A 6989-nucleotide genomic window follows, 5' to 3' on the forward strand; every position below is an offset into this window, starting at 1 on the left:
CTTTATTGTCTTCTTCTTCTTTGTACTTTTACCAGGACTTCCTTCTTTGTGGCTTTGTTTACCCTATTCTTCCAATTACATTCTACTGATCACTTGAGTCTCTAGAAAAAATTTCTGACTCTTCGATACTACTAGGTATGATTTCTAGTTGAGTCCTTCCAGGAGAAATTTCAGAAGGTTCCTCCTTTTTTTCCTAAGTGAGTTAGTATACCTTTATTTGGAACTGACCATGGGAAGCCTTCAGTTGTTGTTTATCTCTTGAATTGGGGCAGCAGATGGAGCTTTTCTTCCCTGCCCCCAGCACCATCCAATCTCCTTTCCTTGATCTCTTTCAAGCATTTGACACTGTGGCCCTCTCCATCTTACCTGAAGCCCTCTCCCCCTTTGACTCTTGAGATATGGATAAATCAGGGGTGTGGGAAAATGGAAGCACTGTGCCTTCAGAATCATGCTAATGGGGGTTTTAATCTTGGCTCCACACACCGGCTCTGAGGCTTCTGGAAGCTCTCAAGGCTGTAATGTTCTTATCTCAAAAAGGAGGGTGACATAATCTGCCTCATATGCCGGTCTTCAGCCTTGAAGCCTTACTTAACCTCTGCTTTTTGAGGGTAGGGGCAGCATTTGTACTCTGGGACATGATGCTAGCACCGTGCCTTTCACGAGATAGGCTCTCACTCATTTATTTGCTTTCTGCTTCCCATGTTCAGCCTAGAGTCATGTCATTCATTCGTGCTCCATGTGTTAGAGTTCTCCAGGGAAACAGAACCAATAGGATATATATAAAATCCAATATATACGTTATATATATATCCTATTGATATATATATAAATACATATATTTTTATATATCATCGGTATTTATATCTATCTATCTATCTATCTATCTATCTATCTATCTAGAGAGAGAGAGAAGGAGAGAGAGATTTGTTTTAAGGAATTGGCTCATGTGATTGTGAGGGCTGGCAAGTCTGAAATCTGTAGAGCAGGCCAGTAAGCTGGTGACTCAGGTGAGAGCTGATGTTGGTCTTGAGTCTGGATTCCACAGGGAAGGAGTCTGGAAATGCAGGCAGGGTTTTTATGATGCACTCTTGAAAATAATTCCTTTTTTTTTTTTAACTGAGTCTCACTCTGTCATGCAGGCTGGAGTACATGGCCTGATCTCAGCTCACTACAACCTCCACATCCCGGGTTCAAGCAGTTCTCCTGCCTCAGCCTCCCAAGTAGCTGGGATTACAGGTGGCTGCCACCATGCCTGGCTGATTTTTGTATTTTTAGTAGAGATAGGATTTCACTATGTTGGCCAGGCTGGGAAAAGAATTTCTTTTTTGGGAAACTTCAATCTTTACTCTTTTAGGATCTTCTACTGATTGGATGAGGCCCACTCACATGATGGGGGACAATGTGCTTGAAGTCCACTGATATCAGTATTAGTTTCATCTAAAAAAAATACCTTCACAGTGAGATCCAGACTGGTGTTTGATCTTTTTGTTTTTTTAAAGTTGGGGTCTTGCTCTATTGCCCAGGCTGGAGTACAGTGGTACCATCATAATTCAATGTAGCCTTCAACTCCTGGACTCAAGGATCCTCCTCCTGCTTCAGCCTCCAAAGTAACCGGGACTACAGGTATGTGCTACCATGCCTGGCTAATTTTTTTTTTTTTGTATTTTTAGTAGAGACTGGGTTTCACCATGTTGGTCTCAAACTCCTGGCCTCAAGTATCTGTTCACCTCGGTCTCCCAAAGTGCTGGGATTATAGGCATGAGCCACCATGCCAGGCTGAATTTGTTTTGCTTTGAGATGTAGTCTTGTTATGTTGCCCAGGCTGGTCTCTACTCTTCAAGCCATTCTTCCACCTCAGCCTCCCAAAGTGCTTGAGCCACTGTGCCAATCTGTGGTGCTTGATCAAACTACTCGGCACTGGAGCCTAGCAAAGTTGACACATAAAATTAACTATCATGCTCCACAAGCTTGGCCACTGATCTTTAGCAACTTGGCCTCAGTCCAAAGTTAGAGAGCTTAATTGAAGAGGACACTGTGATGACAAAGCTTGCTGGGGGCCTTACGGATCTCTGTTAGAACTCCCTCAGGATCGGAATTCTATGTTATTTCTGGAGGCCTCTCTTAGGGTTCTTTGGGAAGTTATGTAGAGGGTGCTCACTTGAAGTTCTGAAGCTGACCACACCCACTGGCTTAACTCTGCCATGGTTGAACTATGACCCTGGGAAAGTCATGGGCTCTTCTGGGCCTCAGTTTATTGTCTATACACTGGGATAGTTGGACTTGATGTACCTTACATTTGCTTCTTGCTTTTAAACAGCTTCTCAGCTCCTTTTGTTTTAGCACTAGATTTGCAGAGACTTGTTAGGAATTTACAGCTTGTGATTGCTTCACTTTTTTGGAAATGGCTCTATAGTTTCAAACAACATTAACTTTAAGAAATTGACAATGCTGGGTGCAGTGGCTCATGCCTGTAATTCCAGCACTTTGGGAGGCCGAGGCGGGCGGATCACCTGAGGTCAGGAGTTCAAGACCAGCCTGGCCAACATGGTGAAACCTAGTCTCTACGAAAATACAAAAATTAGCCAGGCATGGTGGCGTGCACCTGTAATCCCAGCTACTTGGGTGCCCGAGGCAGGAGAATCCCTTGAACCTGGGAGGCGGAGGTTGCATTGAACCGAGATCACACCACTGCACTCGAGCCCAAGAGATGTAGTGAGACTCCGTTTCAAAAAAAAAAAAAAAGAAATTGACATCATGTGTTTATCACCAGAAAAGAGATTTTTATCACTGCAATGCGATGATGCCATTTATCTAGTGAGTGCTCAATACATGTTGTTTGGATTAAACTGTACTTTAAAATTTTATGTATTATTAAAAAGACATTTGCACTACAGAAGCTCCTGGGTGATGATAGGTAGACCCATCATCCTTTCCATGAACTATCTTGTAGTTTAGAGGCCTCCAGAGTGTACTGGAAAGAACCAAGGCTTTGCAATAATACAGATCTGGACTTAAATCCTGGCTTTTCTATTTGTCAGCTGTGCAACCATGGTCATAATTTTTAAGTTCTCTGAGCCTCAGTTTATTTATCTGCAGAACTGGAGTAATGAGATATCTCGCAGAGTAGCTAAATGAAATGACATGCATGTGAACTGCCAAGCATAAGGCTTAATAGAGTAAGCTTGAAATAAAAGTGAGGCATTTTTTGCTCTCTTCCCTTGGACTGAGTGTGGAGTCCTGGAGCACTATGATGCCGCTAGGAAGTTTGAGGCAAGACGCTCTCTTCCAGAGGTGTCAGGAAACTTAACTGCCTTTTTTTTTTTTTTTAAATCACATCAGTTGGGTGTGATCACCATCTGAGCATGTCCCATCCAACAGAAGAGGGTTAGGCCATGAAGTGCTTTGCTTTACTTTTAAAACAGTCTTGTACTCTAGGAATCAACAGTTCTTCCCTTTCAGGAAGAAGTGATGAATCGTTACAGGAAATACTGTGTTTTTTTTTCCTTCAAGTATCTTACCAATGTAAGTCATTAAAAATAGAAGCTTCAGTTGAGAACAACTTTGGGAGGAGTCAGAGTGGAGACAAGTTTACTAGGGTTGAAGTCAACATCTTTGAGTGAGTTAATCCGAGGTTTTAATCTCTGTCACTGTCTCTTCGAGGCCTCAAATCTTGGATCTTGAAAAAAAACTAATTTGAAATGCTACTTGATTTCAAAAGATTTAGAATACTACTAGTGATAGAAATAATGGTAACCTCTAAAGTAAGTAACCAGAATAGACCTCTATTGGTAGATGGAGAAAAGCTCTTCCAGCTGCAGAAGACAGCACGCGCAGCGTGGATGTTGGCGGAGGTGCTGATTTGAGTGTGGCCATGATCATACAATGTATACATACACCAGATCATCATGTCGTACATCTTGAATATAGTCAATCTTTATTTGTCAATTAAATATTTTGTAATTAAAAATAAATAGCAAGCTGGGTGTGGTGACACACGTATCCCAGATACTCAGGAGGCTAAGGCAGGAGGATTGCTTGAGCCCATGAGTTCAAGGCTAGTCTGGGCACCAGAGAGAGATCCCATTTCTGATTTGAATAAATGGATAAATAAACTTAAAGAGGAGAAGACAGCAGGGGAGGTACTATTTCTGGAGGTACTATTTCTGCTCCCTGTCACCCCTCGTAATGCTGGCTGGGGCTGGAAGAGGTTGTCACTTGTTGCCTGTCCTTGGGCTCTTGAAACAAGTCAAACAGCTTTGTGTTTCTGACCCAGACCTCTGGAGGTGGGTCCCCAGGAGGGATGGCTCTGTTCTGCTCATCTCTCTCTCCCTTGGCCATCAAGGGGAGGGGTCTCTGTGGCTAGCCTCACTCCTGAACACACTGAGCCTGAGGCAGGCCTAAGTCCTGTGGCAGGCGAGAGTTGTTCACAGATTCTGTTCTTGGAAGTTTGCTGCTCACATTCCAGCAAGGTCAGGAAACAGGAAGCCAAACAGGAAAGAAGCACAGATGAAGAAACCGAAAAGGACAGAGACAAGAGAGGCATACTTTCAAATCCCATCCAGAAGGCTCATCTACTAACTTGGAGTAGAGTTGGCGATGGGAATGGAGACCTTTTAAATTAAATATTTTTATCTTAATGAGACATACAAACAAAGCGGAAGATATGTCTTACATATGTACAATTTAAAGAATAATAAAAATGCTCAGCCTGGCCAACATGGCAAAACCCCATCTCTACAGAAAATACAAAAATTAGCTGGGCATGGTGGCGTGGGCCTGTGGTCCCAGCTACTTGGAACGCTGAGGTGGAAGAATCACTTGAGCCCAGGAGTTCGAGGCTGCTGTGAGCCATGATTGTGCCTCTGCACTCTGGCCTGAGCAACAAACTGAGACCCTGTTTCAAAAAAGAACACAAATCCTCAGGTCCTCACCACCCAGTTTACGAAACAGAGCACTACCGGAATCTTAAAACCCCTGTAGGACTTAAGGGGCCATTTTTAGGTACCTGTGGCTATTTAATACACTGCCAAATGTCTGAATTTACCATTCATCCACATTTAAATATGGCACATTAGTGCCTTTTTTGGCATTCTTGAGAAGAGTTGGTTTTAAGGACTTGGAGGATTCCCTACTTCCTCGAAGCCCTATTATTTGCCTTCTCCCAGGCCCTGAAACCATTGAGGATTTTCCTCAGCTTTTGTCTGCAAAAAAACGGTTGTTAATGCAAGCAGGGAAACCTGTTCCTGTTAATAACATCTGTTTAGCCTACCCTATTCTTCCTAAATGCTATAGGGATTAGAGCCAGGCATCCTTACCGACTTAAGGAAAGAGCAACTGCATCCATTTGCAGCACAACTAAGATATACAGTAAGGTATACTATAAACTGCTCTACAGTATTTTATGGGGTGGGGGTGAGGGAGGGATAGGTAGGTTGCAAATCTGATCATCTCTTTAATATGCAGGCACTGGGCCGGGTGCGTGGCTCACGCCTGTAATCCCAGCACTTTGGGAGGCCGAGGTGGGCAAATCACAAGGTCAAGCTATGGAAACCATCCTGGCCAACCTGGTGAAACCCCATCTCTACTAAAAATACACAAATTAGCTGGCCATGATAGTGCACGCCTGTAGTCCCAGCTACTCAGGAGGCTGAGGCAGGAGAATCACTTGAACCTGGGAGGCAGAGGTTGCAGCACCACTGCACTCCAGCCTGGAGACAGAGTGATACTTCGTCTCAAAAACAAAACAAAACAAAACAACAACAAAGAAATATGTAGGCACTGAAGCTTGCAACGAAGATCTTCCTTCTTCTTTCTCTGGCCTCTTCCGGAGGGATATGGTAGAATGATTTCCTATGTTCTGTATGATGACCTTGGGAACCACAAGTTGGGATTTTTTTTTTTGAGACTATCTCACTTTGTCACCCAGTCTGGAATGCAGTGGTGTGATCTTGGCTCACTGCAGCCTTGACTTCCTGGCTTAGTGATCCTCCCATTTCAGCCCCCCAGGTAGCTGGGTCTACAGGCATGCGTCACCATGACTGGTTAATTTTTTTTGTATTTTCTTGGTAAAGACAGGGTTTTGTTATGTTGCCCAGGTTGGTCTCAAACTCCTGAGCTCAAGTGATCTGCCTGCCTCAGCTTCCCAAAGTCCTGGGATTACAGATGTGAACCACCTCTCCTGGCCGAGATTGTCATAAGACAGATGCTGCTGAAAAGGCTTGCTGAACTGTCCTGAGTGTCTGCCGGCAGCTGAAAGTCAAGAAGCATCTACCTTTGCTTGTCACTCAGCAGCAAGCTGCTATGATGCTGTCATGCACATATATCATGGTTTCTGTGTACCTACCAACTCATCATTTTCTGAATGCCACCAGGGTTTTTTTGGACCAAGATTTTTAGGTACCTTCCACCCCATTTTTACATCATCGCTTACTAAGCTGGACCTGAGCCAACTTTCAGCTCGGCTACCTTTTCCTGCCTCTTTGGCGGGGCCTGGAGAGGAACCGTGTGAGATCCGATGAATTGTCTTCCTTGGCCAGGTTTCAGAGCAGCCCTCCCTCTTCCCGGGCTTATTGCCCAGAATTCCCATGATCTAACACCACCAGGTGGAGCTTTTTGGTCTTGAACCCAGACAAACTTCTGGGCTTGGGGCTTTGGGAGATCTTCTGAATTTGGCAGTATCACTGATGGTGAAGGTCTGGGCAAAGGAGAAGAAGTTCCTTCTTATTCTTTATGAAGATTTATGCTACTTTACAGAAGACTAATCCTGAGAGCTTCAGGGCCTGAATGTGGGACCTTCTTCTGAGTCTTTTTATTTTTTTCCCCCTAGAGACAGGGTCTCGCTTTGTTGCCCAGGCTGGAGTGCAGTGGCACAATCATAGCTCACTGCAGCCTGAAATTCTTGGATTCGAGTGATATATCCTTATCGTCTCAGCCTCCAGAGTAGTTGAGACACAGGTTCATGCCACCATGCCTAGTTAATTTTTCTTATT

The sequence above is a fragment of the Callithrix jacchus genome, chromosome 13 (assembly GCF_049354715.1).
Source record: "Callithrix jacchus isolate 240 chromosome 13, calJac240_pri, whole genome shotgun sequence".
Lineage (NCBI taxonomy): Eukaryota > Metazoa > Chordata > Mammalia > Primates > Cebidae > Callithrix > Callithrix jacchus.